The sequence below is a fragment of the Pelecanus crispus genome, chromosome Z, assembly GCF_030463565.1.
Source record: "Pelecanus crispus isolate bPelCri1 chromosome Z, bPelCri1.pri, whole genome shotgun sequence".
Classification (NCBI taxonomy): Eukaryota; Metazoa; Chordata; class Aves; order Pelecaniformes; family Pelecanidae; genus Pelecanus; species Pelecanus crispus.
This window is the reverse complement of record NC_134676.1, coordinates 39,415,968-39,432,448: the sequence shown is the minus strand read 5'-3', so window position 1 is coordinate 39,432,448 and position 16,481 is coordinate 39,415,968.

Genomic DNA, 16,481 nt, shown 5'->3' with positions numbered 1-16,481 from the left:
CATGAACTAAATTAACTGAATGGGCATTTGAATGGATGTTTGAATGGGGATGGTCCACAGATGAAGGGAATGATATCAGTGTATATGTCAAAGGGTAGGGAATAAGGTGGTGGTGGATGATGAAATTATATTGAATAATGTAGTACCTGAGCATGATGCAAATGGTATGGAATAAGGTAGAGATTGTACTAGGATGGAGTTAATTTTCTTCATAGCAGCCCATATGGTGCTGTGGCTTTTGTGACAGAAACTGCATTGATAACTCACTGATGTTTTAGCCATGGCTGAACAGTGTTTGCACAGCATCAAGACCTCCTCTATTTCTCACTCTGACCTCCCAGCAAGTGGGCTGGGGTTGAGCAGGAGGCTGTGAGGGGACACAGCCAAAACAGCTGACCTGAATTAACCACAGATACATCTCATGCCCTATAATGACACGTTCAGCAACAAAGACTGGAGAGGGGTGGGAGTTTTTCCACCATTGCTTTTGCTTGGGAACTGGCTGGGCATTGATCTGCTGGTGATGAGTGATTGTTTTGCATCATTTGGGTTTTTTTTCTTTCTTTCCTTCACTTACTGAGATGTCTTTATCTCTACCGACAAGTTTTCTCACTTTTGCCCTTCTGATTCTCTCCTGCATCCTACTGGGGGTGGAGTGAGTGAGTGAGCAGCTGTGCAGTCTTTAAGTAGCTTGCTGTTGAAGGCACATAGTTGAGTGGGAGACCTGGGTTGTAGCTCCTTATTGACTTGTTTTAGAAAAGGATTTAAATTGAAAACTTACATTCTGTGGAGAAACCTTACACACTGTGAGTGGCCCTCTATACATTACATCAGAGTCTTCCTCATTTCAGCTGACAGGTGTTCTTGGAGAAGATATTGACTATTGGGTCCTCTCATTTAACAAGTAGAATTTTCAGCAATGAGAGTTTTTAATTGTTCTCTTCCTCTCTAGCCCAACAAAAACCTAAATTTTTATACAAAATGAAAGTTTTAGAAAAATAACCAGCTTGTTGTTAGAGCTATAATAAATTAGGCCTAAATCTTTGCCATGCAAGAAGTAGTAAAATTAGTGCTGTGGACGCATTTTTTGTTAAGACTGCAGAGTTGACATGTAGGGAGTTAGATGGCAATAGTGGTGGTGGACATATCCTCTCTTTCCTTATGTAATGCCTTTTATTTTACACACACAGGAATAATTCAGATTCAGCTTAAAAAAATGTTTTAATTGCCCAATGAAAAAAAAAAAAAGATAATGGTTGGGCACTAAGCCAAAAAGTCCATTATTTATAAAGGTTTATATGAGAGGAAATGACTCAAAAGCAGAACTCTGTAATGAAGATGTTGTCTCTAATGGATGAAATAATGCCACAATTACAGTAAAATAATAATTTGGAGTTTAAAAACTTAAAATGACACAGACAATTGTTAAATGAAGAAATTATTAAAATAAAGTCATTGCATCCCTCTGTAAGGACCATTTCACACACACATATATATTCATATATACATAGGAAATTAAATATGAAATTAAGACTGAAAAGTTCCCAGGAAGATATTTTGGACTTGCAGTACCAGGGATCATTTAAATTAACTTTTCTACCTAACACAGGTACAGACCAACTTATCAGTGTAAAAAGGTTGGCTAAATTAAAGTCAATAGGCAACATGTGAGTAACAGGCCCATACTCTTCACACTAAAGCTAATAGACAGCACCTGCACATCTGATACACAGTAGTCAGGCTAATTGACAGCTACCTTAAATAAACAGATTCCCTCCATTTGTGGAATGCTGTGTAGCAACTGGAGGAAAGTTCACAGTTTATTTCAAGCACTGAAGTGTCTGTGTTTTTTTTATCTTAAGATAAAATGGCCAAATTTTTAAGAATGACTTCTGCAAATGTTCTTTCAGGTTCTGATAGCCCTTTTCCAGAGCTGTAAAGTGGATAAAAACCCCTCTTCTTTAAAAAATAGGAGTTGGTTATTCTTTTCTGGGAATCAGCAGTTCCCATTTGAATTCAAAGAAAATATAAGCACATGCAAGAGCAAAGTTCTTTCCCTTCAGATTTGAAGCTGGAAAATAACAGAAAGGAGAGATTATCTCTCACAGCTACTTCTCTTGTGGGTTTTGTACATAACACATACAGAATTTGATTTTTAAAGAGGACTTTAAGTGCAGAGGACTTATTTGAATATGTTAAATATGAAAAACCTGGGAGGTAAAAATATTCAATTTTTTTGTGAAGAAGATGTACAGTTTGATCTCACTGACACACTGCAATTATGATCTCCCTCATAATTTAATATTTGTGTTATGCTTTAACTATAAGACTGTCACATATTGTACTACACACACAGCAAGGAGACGGGGTCTCTGAAAAGTGGGTAGGAGAGTCCTAGTAACAGTCTAGAAGCCAAGCCCTGGAGAACTGCAACAACTTTTATGTGCAAAGAAAAGCAAAACCTGAACTATTTCACTTAGCAGCTTTAGAAGAACCTTAATGGAAAATAAGATGCTCAAGCAAATAACAGCCAGAGGCCTGACTGTTTGCAAATCTCCAGGGCTATTGAGGGAGGACCACTCCTACATCCAGAATAGACATGACAGAAAAGAAAGAAATGGCATCTTGAAAACAACACTATTTGAAATAGCATCCTTCAAATTTCAAATATAATATTTTTCAAGGAGAATGATTTCATAAAAAACAGAGGTTGTGGTAGGAAATCTGGAATGAAAAATTTATCTGGAAAAGCCAGTTTTGAATTTGATTTGACACAAACCTGTCAGAGAAGCTAGCGGTGGTCCAATACCTGAACTCTAGCTCCTCCTTTCCACCAGCTGCTGCAGAGATTAGTAGACAGGCAAAAGACTAAAACAGTCAGTCAACTTTATTCCTTTTTCCCCATCTCCAGCTAGCCCAGCTGCAGATTATTAGTGTGTTCCTAGTAGCAGGAGAAGGTGCAGTGAGGAATGGCCCTTCCCCTCTGTTATTAATTTTTTGTTTCAGGAGCACATATGCAGAACACTGAGGGAAAAGTACTCCCAGTTTATGGGAGACCTCCACCATCTGTGAACGACCGACACTTCTGGAAGGTGATATAGATGCAGGAGCATTTCTGAGATATTGAAGGTGAATGGTTTTGGTGCAAGAGCAGAATGTAAGAAAAGCTGTAGTGTTCTAACCCACCATCTGGTCTCTAGTAATAACCAGATAAAAAAGGAAGACTGGCAAGCACCATTTCCCTTCCCCAAACAGTCTTCTATTTGCACGTTAGGGTTCATATTTTAATTTTATTTCTTGCATTGCCCTAAAATCCAAATACATTCACTCACAGCATATGGAAGTTACATTAAGAAGTGGCCTGTATGGTTTTAGACCAAGGAAATTCAGATATAAGATAGAATATCCTGGCATTAGCCTGAATAATCAACACTAGCTTTGAGTGTGGGTTTAAATCAGATTTTAGGTCTTATTTCATCATGGATTTATACGGTCAGTGAGAGTCTATAGGCTTTTGAACTGAAAAATAAAAAGCTCTGATTAACTAGCTCTTCCAAAACCAAAACAAAATGGAGAATATGCTGTAGCCAGTAAAGACCGTGTATCTCTCTGATTATTTAATTGTGATGAATAATAAGAGGAAGGCTGTTTGGGTTTTCTTTCTGTTCTACCTTTAGCAGAATGTAATTTTTCTACCGAAGAGCCTTTGAAAGCTTAAGCTTTAAATCATCATTTTTCTCTGATGAAAAGACTTTATGCCTTCCTCACTGACCTCTGTATTCACTACACAATACATTTATACTTGCTTAGGAGCTTTGATTCAGGTTGAACAAAGTAAAGGGGCATCTTACTCTTAATTGACTTAGGTGTGATACTTCCAGCCCATTCATCTAAAAAAAAGTGCAGAAAAAGGTATTGTTTAGAATGAAAGATACATATTATAACCTCTTCTTTAAGTATGGCTCACTTATATAGCTGTGTTCTCTTTTCTCTTAACTTTGCACACCTTTTTCATTTCACCTTTTCTTCTGCTCATTCTCTTTTTTTTTTTTTTTTTGTGACAGTAACTCATTAGCATGGTGTTTCTTCAATTTGTATGTAATTTATTTTAATGTGCTGAAAACACATACAGGAGAATTCTTGTGCAATACAATACAATATGGATTGCTCAAAAGCAGACTACTTGTATACAGCATATCAGTTTCTCAGACAGTATCTGGTGTTAGAGGAGTACTGTACAATACAAAAAAATGTGCCAATAGAAGCTGTTTTCTTTCTGGTGTACATTTAAGGGATCACCATCAAAGTCACTGGAGCTATTTCACATTTATTCAGGTCTGTATGAGAACTGAATGTGCCAATACTTTAATTTAGTTAAGCTTTTGCATGTAAAATCAAAATGGACTACACTTCCTTCCTGTTGTATTTCAGTCTACTCAGTGACAATACACAGGCAATAAATTTGACATGGTGTGTGTGGAATACAGAAGGCTCCAATGAGAACCAGGCAAAACCAGAAACAACTCTGTTGATCTTCTGCAAAATTGGAGCCTGGATTTGGACTGTAGCTTATGCAAAAAAGGAGGATCACATGGATTTCAGAATAACACAACTGCATTTGGTCTCATTTTCCACTTACTAACTATGTTTACGGTGGTGTATCCCAACTGAATCCTGCAGAGTTACAGTAATCCAAGCCAGTTGGGAATTTGTGCCAGTGATTTTAACAGCACCCCTACTCACGTATGCAAGAGAATTGGCCTCACAAGTCTATCCAGAAGTTTATTAAAAACAATCATAGAAATTATTTAAAGCAGTTCCTCATAAAGAGAATAATTGTAGGAACCTGCACTCAAATTTTGGAGAATAATATTCTCAAAAATGGTCACTGGCTCATATTCTATTAAATTCCTTCTTATATCTGTGTATTCAGAATAATTTTTTTCTATGCTGGAGTTCAGTTTTTAAAGGTACTATTCTTCATAGCTGATACTTACAGATGTCAAGTTTTAAAAGTATGGTGAATTCCCAGATCTGGCTGTCACATGGGTAAAGATATCAGCAGAGTGGCTCTAGGGTAGATTCTGATTCAACAGTTCTGATTTTCCTTCCTGCCTTTGGAGATACTGGTATATTCACCACTTTAACTCACATCAGAAAGCCGGTCTCTTTAAAATATATGTGCACACCCTGCCATTTCTGCCATCACAGTTCACAAAAGAGTATTCAGGTGTTTGATGAATATGTTGTTAATCATCTGCCTGGAGCATTTATTTACCACAACCTTAAACATCATAGGGATTTAAGGATATGTTCAGTTGTCAGCTACTCTGTTCTAAACCCAGAATCACTCCTGTGAAGTCTGTGAAATTAACCCAAAAGGACGTATCTGAAAGACAAACACTTCCTATCACATCTATTATGATAAACACCATCCCTACAGGTTGGAATTTTGCATGTTAATCCTGCAAAACTAAATTTCAATGGTATATAAAAATATTCAGCATTAAGACTGTGTAACATAATCACCTTCTGACAGTCAGGAATGCTTCCAAAACTTAGTAATGTACTGTGATCTCAGGCTTGCACAACAGTGTTCAGGGAACCTATAGTCTTCATTACCTAGAGAAACTCTGAACTGCCACCAGCTTACACCTGCTCTGAATCAGTCCCTTTTCCCTCTCCAAGATCACAATTTTTCAAAACCTGTACCTACTGCTGCTATATGAGCAAAAGAAGGATATTGCAGGGTACTTTTAAGGTACAAAATTAAATTCAGCTCTGGTGCACAAGGCATAATATAGCCCTAGCCACCTCCTACTTCACCTTTATCCCTTCTTGCTCTGCTGTTGACAGTGGGGGCAACCACTTTTGTTATGTGACAGGCAATAGTTCTCTAGAAGGAATAACAATTTCAAAATTTACTTCCTCTGTTTTTTGGGGAAAAAGGTGATTTCTAGAGGTGTTCCAAAAACCACCTTTGGGCAGGATCTTAGGACTCGATAAGATGGACAAAGATTCTGCTGATTAAGCTAATTTTGATTTTTAGTATCTTCTTGGTGATTAGTGCTATGGTGGGTGTTGTGGTGGGTGATAAAGGTGGTACCTTTATCATGTGCTTATTTTGACTGGGTGAAAGGAGATAAAGTCTGCAAGTGCCTTCACAAATAAGTAAAATTTTGTTTATCCAGGCTATTTAAACAATCTCAGCCTATAGAAAAGTAGTATATAAGTCCAGCAGAAGATGCTACCGTTGAAGGTTATGGAATGGAATGTGAACAAGCCTATAAATTTTTCTCTGTCACATAGAATTTTTAAATTATAACAAACCATTTTGCATTAAATAAGAAAAGATATGGGGGGAACAAATTTAAGTTCAGCTTGAAAAACTGCTGTGGTTAAAACATTTCTAAAGATCCAAAAAAAGATGACTTGTAGGTATCTGCTGATTGAGTTACTAGTGTTCTTTTCATAAGCATGTCATCTTCTCCATTGAATTGATAACATAGAATACTTTATATTTAAATGGTTACCTGAAGTAATAAAAATGTAAGCCTAGAGGCTATCAGAACAGTGAGGTACTATTTTTCAATTATAGGGTGGAACTTAAATAACCCACATAGTAATGTTGAAATTCAGCAGCCATAGGCTATCAATTGTGCCTTTTTAATACAAAATTTTTAACATAATGTTAAGCATACAGTGAAGGACTGCATATTTGCCTGGAAAGAGAACTAATGCTGCCCAGTATCTATGCTGCATGCCGTAATTGAAAATGCAGTACTGTCTTCTGTGATGAGAAAGCACTAGTGAAATTGCCAAACAAAGGTGAAAATGAAATAGAATTTTCTTCCAGTTCTCTGTCAGTTAAGAAATTCCAAGCTCAAAATCACCCTTATATTTTAAGTATTCATGAAAATGTATTAGAATACCACTCAGTGTAGGAAAGCAGTGTAACAGAAATTTAAAACTTATTTACTTCAGTATGAATTATGCTATTATCTTTGGCTGAGAGAGAATTTCACTGAGTGAAATTCAGGTTTTGTATATAAAACTCCCATTAACTTTCATAGTGAAATATGAAAAATGTCGCCATGCAAGTATAGGTGCATTTTTCTGAGTTAGAATGTGGTGAAGATGTAGCTGTTGCTAGTCAAACTGCTTTAAAACATCATCCAAGGGATAAGAGGAACATATCCTAATCATAAATATTCCATTTTCCACAAAATTTTTATTCAGAAACACAAAAAAGAAGCAGCAGCCCAAAATAAGAAAAAAAAATCTTTTTCATCTGCTCCATGATAAAATCTAAAGTGTGACTCTCTGTCCATATGCTCCTGTGATGTGCATGCCGAAGAGCATATAGAGATTTTCTTTAAAAAGTGTCTTCTGTGCATAATCTATAAATCTCTACTTGTATATTTGGTGTATTTCAACAGAAGAAGCCTTGCAAAGAAGATCCCTTAAAAGGGACTGAGTGAAAGCAATGAAAAAAATAGTTTATCAGAGGGGAAGGAAAAATGAGAAAAAGCATAGGCCAGGGTACAAAAGATTAAATTTTTCCACTGTTGAAGTAAATGCCAATATTGGAGCCCACCTCACAAGACATTCTTTAAAATATCACATCACTGGCTAGCGGGCTAATCATCTTTTGAACTAGAAAATATTTACAGAATAAACTTCCTCAATTTTGCTGTTCATAGTACCTTATATAATGATAGTGATAAAATTAATAATATGGGAGCGTGAACAATAAAATGTGCAAAACACAGAATACTTAATAAGAAGTCTGTAACATCTCATCTTAAATTCTGTGTACTACTCTTATTAGATTGCTATATCTCAGCAATCCAGTAAGATAAGAGACACATTTATCTGCAGTTACCTTGACCAATACTAACTGCCATAAATGTTATATGAGTAGTCATCAATGATTAAATGAACATCACAGTGTCTTGACATCTGTTTTTATTGAGGCTGGAGCCCTAGATGCTATTTAAATGATTTGTCTATTTCCTAATGCAAGTAGCAGAACTCGATCTGTGCTCATTAGTATTAGCTTTTGGGATGCTGAAAATTTAGCAGAATATTATATTCTCTTGTAATTATGTTCATTGAAGTTGTAATATTTTAAGGGGAAAAAAGGCAGAAGCCCAGTTTGCAGTGGAATGCCAACATGGGTTGCAAGGGGGAAATCACAAACCCCACATGTGGTGACAGGGAGGAGAGACCAACCCAACCATCTCCCCAACTGTGTGGACAGCTGGAGTTCATGGGACCAGCTCATGCTGACTGGTTCTCTGTATCCAGGAGAGGACAGACACATGATGGTGCAGCTGGGTGTAAAGGAAAGCTTGGTGCAGGGTTGCAGATCTCAGATGGAGTTGTTGAAAATTGCTGTGGCTGCATCAGAGAATGATGATCTTGCCTGCAAAGGCTTGTGGTGCTGGGAATGTCCTGGCAAGTCATGGAGTATTCAATTGTACCCCATGCAGTGCTATTTTCCATAGTTAATCTTTGTGCATCTTTCTCTTCTCCCATGCAAAAGCACACAAAAAATTCAGATGCCATGCTGACTAACATCTTTTCAGTCTTTTGAGAAAAAGATGTGCTTTTAAAGCCTATAATTCTTTTCTTTCCCTTCTTCTTTTAACTCTTAGTCTTAGTTAGGACCCTTGATTTATGATCCTGTGGGCTTACAGGCAGGGCGTGGCATATCTTCACTTGTATGTTGCACCTAGTTGTCTTGGAATAAAATCGGGGGTGGGGGGGTGGGGAAAAGGCAAAAAAATCCACCTAGATTTCTAGTCTCCCAGTATTGAAACATGCTTAACCTATTTGGAAATATTTTTTTTTCCCTTTGTGGTGAAACACAAGAAAAAAATGTGTTTGTTGTCATATGCTACTACCTATCACCATTATTATTGTAGTTCTCTTAAAATCTCTCTTTTTTTATAGTCATCTACCATTACCTGCTATAAACACTTTGCACAGCTATATTTTTCTTAGGGAATGGTGGCAGCATCATGTCAATTTGCTGTAGTAACTGCTGAAAATAGCCCATCCACCAATGTGCTCAAATAACCCCCGTTAAAGTATCTTTCTTGATCCTTTCCTCTGTTCATTCCCCTGGGAATTCCTATAGCTATGGCTATCCTGAAGGCAAGAATCTGCTGCCTGTAGTGAAGAGGTGGCTGTTATTTTCTGAGCTGTTGTCATTCCCATAAGAGACCAACTCACCAACGCTACGGTTTGTTAGTCACTTATAATATCTAGCTCTTCCAAACCAGACTCAGACAAATACAAAATAGGCATTCCCTGCAAGCTGAGTTCAGCTTTTGAAGAGTAAACAAACATTTCATTAAAATGGTCTCACTAAAGACAGGCAGAGAGATCTGAACTGAGCTGTCACCTTGTATTAGTCACACCCATAAATTCTGCCATGTTACAGTGCTCACTTGCAGTATCCCAGAGAGCTTGGAAGAGGCAATTCTTCAGGTTTCCCTCTCTTTGTTTTGGAGTTTTGTCTGGGGGGAGGTTATCATCTCCCTTGAAATATCCAGTATGTGTTTGCATCAGTACAGCCACACTTGCTTTGTGTATGTGTACTCAAATACTGACCCTGAGACCAGTAATTTCTATTAGGCCAGTGGAAATAAATATTTTTGTTAGGAAGACCACTTTTCCTGTGTCAGCTCCTCTCCTTTCAGGTCTGAGACATAACATTGATGATGTTGGTGGTTTCGTGGTCTTTTGGAATCTTTTTTGCCCAGTAGCAGTGACAGTGAGTTCAGTCCTTAAGTTCACTCTGACAGCCTGACAACTGATATCACCAGGCCACAGCTAGGAGTGGTTTATTACTTTTAGTAGGATTTATTTAATTTAGCCTCACAGCCTAAGGGGGTGGGGGAAGAGATTTAACTCAGAATTAAATTCTTGTAGGAGTCCTTTTAATATAAGAAAAATGGACAGGAGGAATATGGAGAGAGGGCAGAAAAGCAATGGTTGGAAAAGCATGTAATGTGAACATGATTATTAAATGCAACGAGTCATGGAAGTGGGCTTGGTAAAACATGTATGAAGCAAAAAACTAGAGGGAGAAGAGTAGCAACAGATTTTGTAACATATATGATAAGGTATGAATAAAACCTCTGTGTCTGAGATTTTAATGGAGTACTGACTGGATGTTTTCTTTCAAAGTATAGCTTTGAAAGAGGAAATGTAAACTAAAGCCTAAATGAATAAATCTTGAAAGTTGTCTTTACAACAAACAACCCAACAGAAACAGCTTTTTGTTAAATAAATACTACTTTCCTTTCCAGGACCCAAATGCTGTATTATTTTCCAAATTAATAAGGGGAGAAAAAAACTCATGATATTTTAAAAAACAGCCATAAAAGTAAGGATTAAACTGAGTTTTTTCACGTCTTACTTCTATGAGCCCTTGTTAAAGAAGATTGTGTAAACAATGAAACTATGAGAACTGCCTACTGCACTCAAGTATTCCAAATTCAGATAGAGTTCCCAGCCCAGTCCTCCTGTCTAATCAGGAATTTTCCTCTCTAACCTCGGCCATCAGAAAGCAATCATTTCTTCCACGCAAACCCCTGAGTCCCAAACAAGGAAGTTCTTAGACACTGCTTTTCACTGCTCATGGTAAAATTAATTTATTCATTAAAACCAAACATGGGAAACAAATGGGATGGAAATAGGTGAATATAATTAGAAAATGTGCTAATCTCTACCTTTTACATAATTAACATTGGAGGACACCTGTGCCTCTTACCCTACAAGGATTTTTTTGATTCGGTGAAGCTTTCATCTCACTACACCACAGACTATCAACTTTCTTTGATACTGCAATTGTTTCTTGAGCACATGGACCATCCAGTCTGCTGAGAAAGTAAGCAGTGCTTAGTAAAAACCCAGAGCAGCTTCCTAGCCCACAAGTAAGTAGAATGTTCTTCCCCTGCAGGGCTGGGGAATGCCCTGCATCCACAGGGAAGCCTTTCATGTTTATGAAGATTTGTTTTACATTAATAAGCAACTTGCTGAACAAAACTTAAACAGTCACCTAACTGGCATATGCAGCACCTCTTTGAAAGTCAATGTGATGGCAAGCAATAACCTGGAAAAATAATGGTACTAAGACAAAAATATTCCCATGCCTGTCCTCCAAGGATGCTGCGAAAAGGAAAATAGGATTACCAAAATATAATCCTTTTGATATTCCATGATTTCCAGGTTAATATCTGGAGTGAACTTACCCTGAATGAGAACAGAGTAAGCAGAGGCCATATAATCACATATGATTGATATGATTTTGTGACACATGTGCCTCATTCAGCACTATTAATGCTCTCTTCCCCACTTTGCTCACTTTCAGCTTTCAGTAAATCTGTAGTTGGCTACAAGGGAAAGGAGCTTTGGGATGATACCTGCTTTTATGCACACATGGTGCTTGCAGAGTAGAAAGTCATCAGGAAGAATGCTTTAATCTCCTCTTCCTGCCACCTGTAACTTTCTGACCATGTGTTAGGAGACCATTCCTTTTTGAATGAATGATCACATTAAAAGGCAAACTAATTAGATGCTTTAAAGCCCGTATCATGTATTTCTGCAAGGAGCTGTGAACATAGACTGATACCTGCTAAAAAACAACTACAAAAGAAAGGAGACAATCTTGGGCGTGATATGAGTTTAGGGAAGGAGCTTAAAACCAGTTTTTAAACAGCTGCTGGAGTAGCAATGATAATGTGACTACCCATCATCTGGCCATATAACCTCATTTTAGTGTATAGGGCAAGATCTGTCAGAGGACCAAAATGTGTGAAGACCCTTCATAGACACCTTCTTTATGAGTGAAACTTCATCACTTTGCCTCCCCCCTTAAAAAGAAAATGGCCCGTTAATGGTCAACAAATACTTCAACATTAGCATATTGCTCAGAAGAGAGGGGTCACTTGGGAAATTAATGACTGGAGGAGGGGAAGCCAGTACACAGCAGTTAATCATCTGTGTATCATTCCATGGAGTCTATGATCTTTAGCAATGGTTAGATTTACAGACTCCAAGAAATCTGAATAAATCAGCATTCTGTCAAAATTGCATTTGGTCTGCACAGAAACATCGTCAAGAAATCCAGATGTATAGGCTAAAAAGCATCCTGAATCAGTCTGCATAAAAAAGAGACATCACTGCCACTAATCTGGAAGTCTACTATTCAGATCTTGCAACCTGTACATTAATGTACATCCTGTACTTTATGCCAGATCTGGGCAGCTCCCTTTAAAGCTATGCCCTCCCATGCAAAGCCAAAACAAGCTATCTTCAAGCTTTCTATGTTATATATTCACAAACAATTTCAAGACCTCAGGTAAACCTTCTAAATGAGAAGGTGAAGTCTAGGGGCCACATGCCTTCTCACAATAGAAATGGGTGTTTGTAAGGGGTACAGGCTTGAAAGTGTAATTTCTACCCTGTTTGCCTCTTTGGTTTTACAAAAAGCATAGCATGTTCCTTATGTAATTTCAGTGTAACTGTGATAGAGCGTAGAGGGAAAATTATTGGATAGTGTAAATCACTTCAGCACAAATTACTTCATCTGTTACAGTAACAAATGAGATAACTTTAAAGACTTTCTTTCTCCACTGTACATACTTTTCATTTAATTGCAAATATTTTAGAATAAGGGACATTCTCTGTGCTTAGATGGCACTTGGAATGAGTGTGTCTTCCCAACCACAGTAATTTTTAAATCTACTGCCAGTATCAATCTGGCTTGACAGATAGTGCTCTGAAGTGATGATGAATAAAGTTGATAGATGAATGGGCAAAGGACAGTATGTGGCCCAACTGAGGAAAATGTCTACAGGGCAAGTTTGCACCTTTTCTGCATAAAGGAAAAAAAAGAGACTTTTTGAAACCTCAAATCAATTAAGTTTTAGTTGGAACTCACACCTTCTTACAAGCCAAATCAACTCACCACAGGAAACAAGTCTGTAAGATACAGCTCTTAGCTCCAGGTCTCAGAGAAGTGCTTGCAACTTTTCATTTGTTATGCAAAATTAATGGGAGACAGGGACATGCTTCACAAAGAGAAAAGAACCTTCAGGCTTACTAAAATTGTGTGCTCTATTATGCAACAGGTGTTTTTGGAGGGGAGGAAGAAAAGCAAAGCACTACTTGAAGAAAATTTCTACTTCCATTTCACAAATGATTGACAGCTTTTTACCAAATTTTGTAAATTAATTTATCTTAAGAGTTTAGCCCCTGAAAGTATATGCTTATAACGGATTCCTTAATTGAGGCATTATGAACACAACTCTCTAATGCCATATGTACACAATGTAATTACTGGAGCATTAACTTAGATGCTCTATTCAAGGCTGTAGAACAGTTTCAATGGACCCACGTTTCAGGAGCTGGACTAACAGCTCTGAAAAATCCACCATTTGGGCAAAAATGTTTTGTGCTGAGTCGCTGGGTAAAGACCATGATTGTTGTTTTTTTAAGTTGGAGCAAAGTCCCATTAGTTTCACCTGGATACTCAGGTTGAAAATGGTCCAAGGTGTGATAAATATCACAAAAAGAAAGGATTTCTGAAATTCACAATAATGGGAGTATTAGATGACCTAATTCCATCAGCTTTTCATCATTTAAGGATATTAAATGATATCAGGAGAATCATCACCTAAGCCCATATCTAGAGCTCTTTCTTAGCCCCTGTTCTTTACAGCTGAGGTACGTACATTCATATGACTGATACAAGTGCTTTTCTACTCCACTTGTGTCTTATGTAACACAAATAAAAGTTGACACACAAATCAGAAAACTAAGTTGTTTCTAAATACCTATGACTCTTCCCTGAACAGATTTTCAATGTAAACAAGAAATTAAGTTATTGCACTGGAATTCAAGAAAGCTGCAATATAGTTTGTCTCTGGCTCACAGGCCTCCTTGGATGATCTTGGATATGTCACTTGGATCAGCATTTGGAAGCACATAAACACTCCCACACCTGCTATGAGGAAGTAAGGTACTTAATTCAAGCTTCTGGTTTAGATTCTAGGACTATAAGTCTTACATTTTGTTTATTATCCCTCATCTAGTTTTTGGAGGTTTCTAAGATGTTTAAGGACATCTGTACTATTCCATTCTTTTCTGTTCTATTTTCTTAAACACTTCTTTTACATTTAGCTCTCAAAACTGAAGCCAAAGGCTATTTTGATTAGTGGAAATACTGAGTTTAGTGGTTTTCATTAATTTCTCAGTGTTAGCTGATGTCAACACAGTTCTTACTCTCAGTTGTTCTCTGTCTTTAGCACGGCTTCCTTCTTCACAGTGGTGCTCTCTGGAGAGGCATGCTAACAATCACATAATGCCATGTTGCTGCAGTGGGAGCATGGTGTGCCCCACGCTTACAGGAACCCAGAGTCTCACAGGGCTGTGCACCGCATCTGTTGTAGAAGATGAAAGGGTCATTATTGTATTGATTTTTAGAGCTTGAAATGCAGCCTGCTCCATGACAAAGACAACCTCCACATGGTTTGTAATATGATGACTCTGGGATCCTAAAATCAGTGTGGATTAGCAGAGGTCTCCTAAATTAGAAAAGGGAAGTAATGGAATACCTTCTCTGGAGGTAGCAGATGTGAAGTGTAGCAAAGATTGATAGAGGCCCATGCCACATCATAAGGGGGGCAGGTTTGGGAGATTTTTAGTTACTAAACTCTGCCAAACATTTACTTAGCCAGGTACCAAATTTGATTTCTGAAAGGTTCATAACTTCACCAACTAAGGTGAATTTGTATGAAGATGACAAAGTTAACCCTTGCCAATTGCAAATACTTGTTCTGTAATGCCGAGGCAGTAAAACTTTCCAAAGATATGATCTGTACAGCTTTACACTGAAAAATCAGTATTCTGTCCTCAGTAGTATCTGAACTAATTTAGGTGAGTATATAGGTGAATATAAAGTAATGCTCACATAAAAAGCTTTATGGCTTTAGCAACGTGCTTTAACAAACCTTTATGGTGCTGGCTACAACGTCCACAGTAATCTTCCCATTTATGTGAAAAACAAATGCTCTTATTTGGTCATAGCTGTAATTTCTCTTTAACATGACTCCTGAAGGATTACAGGTATTTGTTTACTTTCAGTGGTTTTGGAGCAAGGTGTTCAATTAAAAAAAACAGGTGAAAACTCCATAAAATTCTGACTTTTCCTAACTCTGAGGTTTCTTAGTACCTGAAAGAAGGAAAGGTTTGCTCTCTTTATTAAGTTTATTCTAGGACATCTGAAGAATACAAATAACAATCAAACTACAATTAATCATTTGGCTAATCAGAGACAAGATAATAAATTTAGGACCCTATTCACTCTTTTTGTCAGAAATATGTTTTTCTAAAATTATGAATAACCAAGGAAGGAACACATTACTTAAAAGTGAACTCCTTTCAAATAGAGACAATTAAATAATTAATAGCAATGCCTGCTTTAACCAGCTGTAGTTTTATTGGTCTTGGGTGACATACATTTCTACACCACACTCATGGGCAAATTATACAGGGAAAATCATATATGTACATATTTGGAATAAATATTTTTAAAAGAAAAAGAGTGAGAGAGGGAGACAATTCCTTAAGAGAAAATTGTCAATATGTGATTTTACAAATAGCAAAAAATGTCACATCTTCACTAAACTATTTAACCCTAATTTTGTTTTTTCTCCTTCAGCTGATTATTCTCCTTCCTAGATCTTCCTGGTTTCCCCTGTTTAAAAGAATAAACTGAAGAAAGAAGAAGCAAAAAGGAGGAGGAAGAAGACAAAGACAAAAATATACAATGTTTTAAATGCTTGTATCTTTTGTCTCTGTGTCTAGTGTCATTCCAGGAAACACTCTCTGAGTATGTAAATGACTGGGGGAGGAGGAAAGGTAAGAGGACATTTTACCATTCTCCTCAGGGTGTTATTCCCCCAGCCTTCTCCCACGGAGAGGTGGTTCACCTCAAGGAATGTCTCTGGCCGTACTCAGGCCATGGTTTCACAGCCACCTCTCTCCAAAGTCAGCTCTGTTCCCGAAAAGGGCTGTCCCTTTTGTCCCAACCATTTTTCCAATGCCACTGTTTTTGCAAGGCTGGCTGCTAACCAGACAGGTTACCTAATCCATCTTGCTGTGCAGCTGCAATAACATGTCATGCAAGGGAGAGAAAGGGGCAGAATCGACCTTTTTAGTAGCAATCCAATTTCTGGATTACAGTGCCTATTTGCCCACAGTCTCAGTGCAAGCCAAGACTGCAGAATCAGTCTGATGTTTTACAACTAGAAATTTCTTTCCCAATAGAAATTTATCTTTTCTTCTAACAAACTTGTCAATTACTTAAATATTGTCATGCCTTTTCCACAGCTGTGAATACTGAAGCAGTTTAAGAGAGATGCCTCAAGCTAACCTGAAAGGCAGTGGCAATGAAAAAGTAA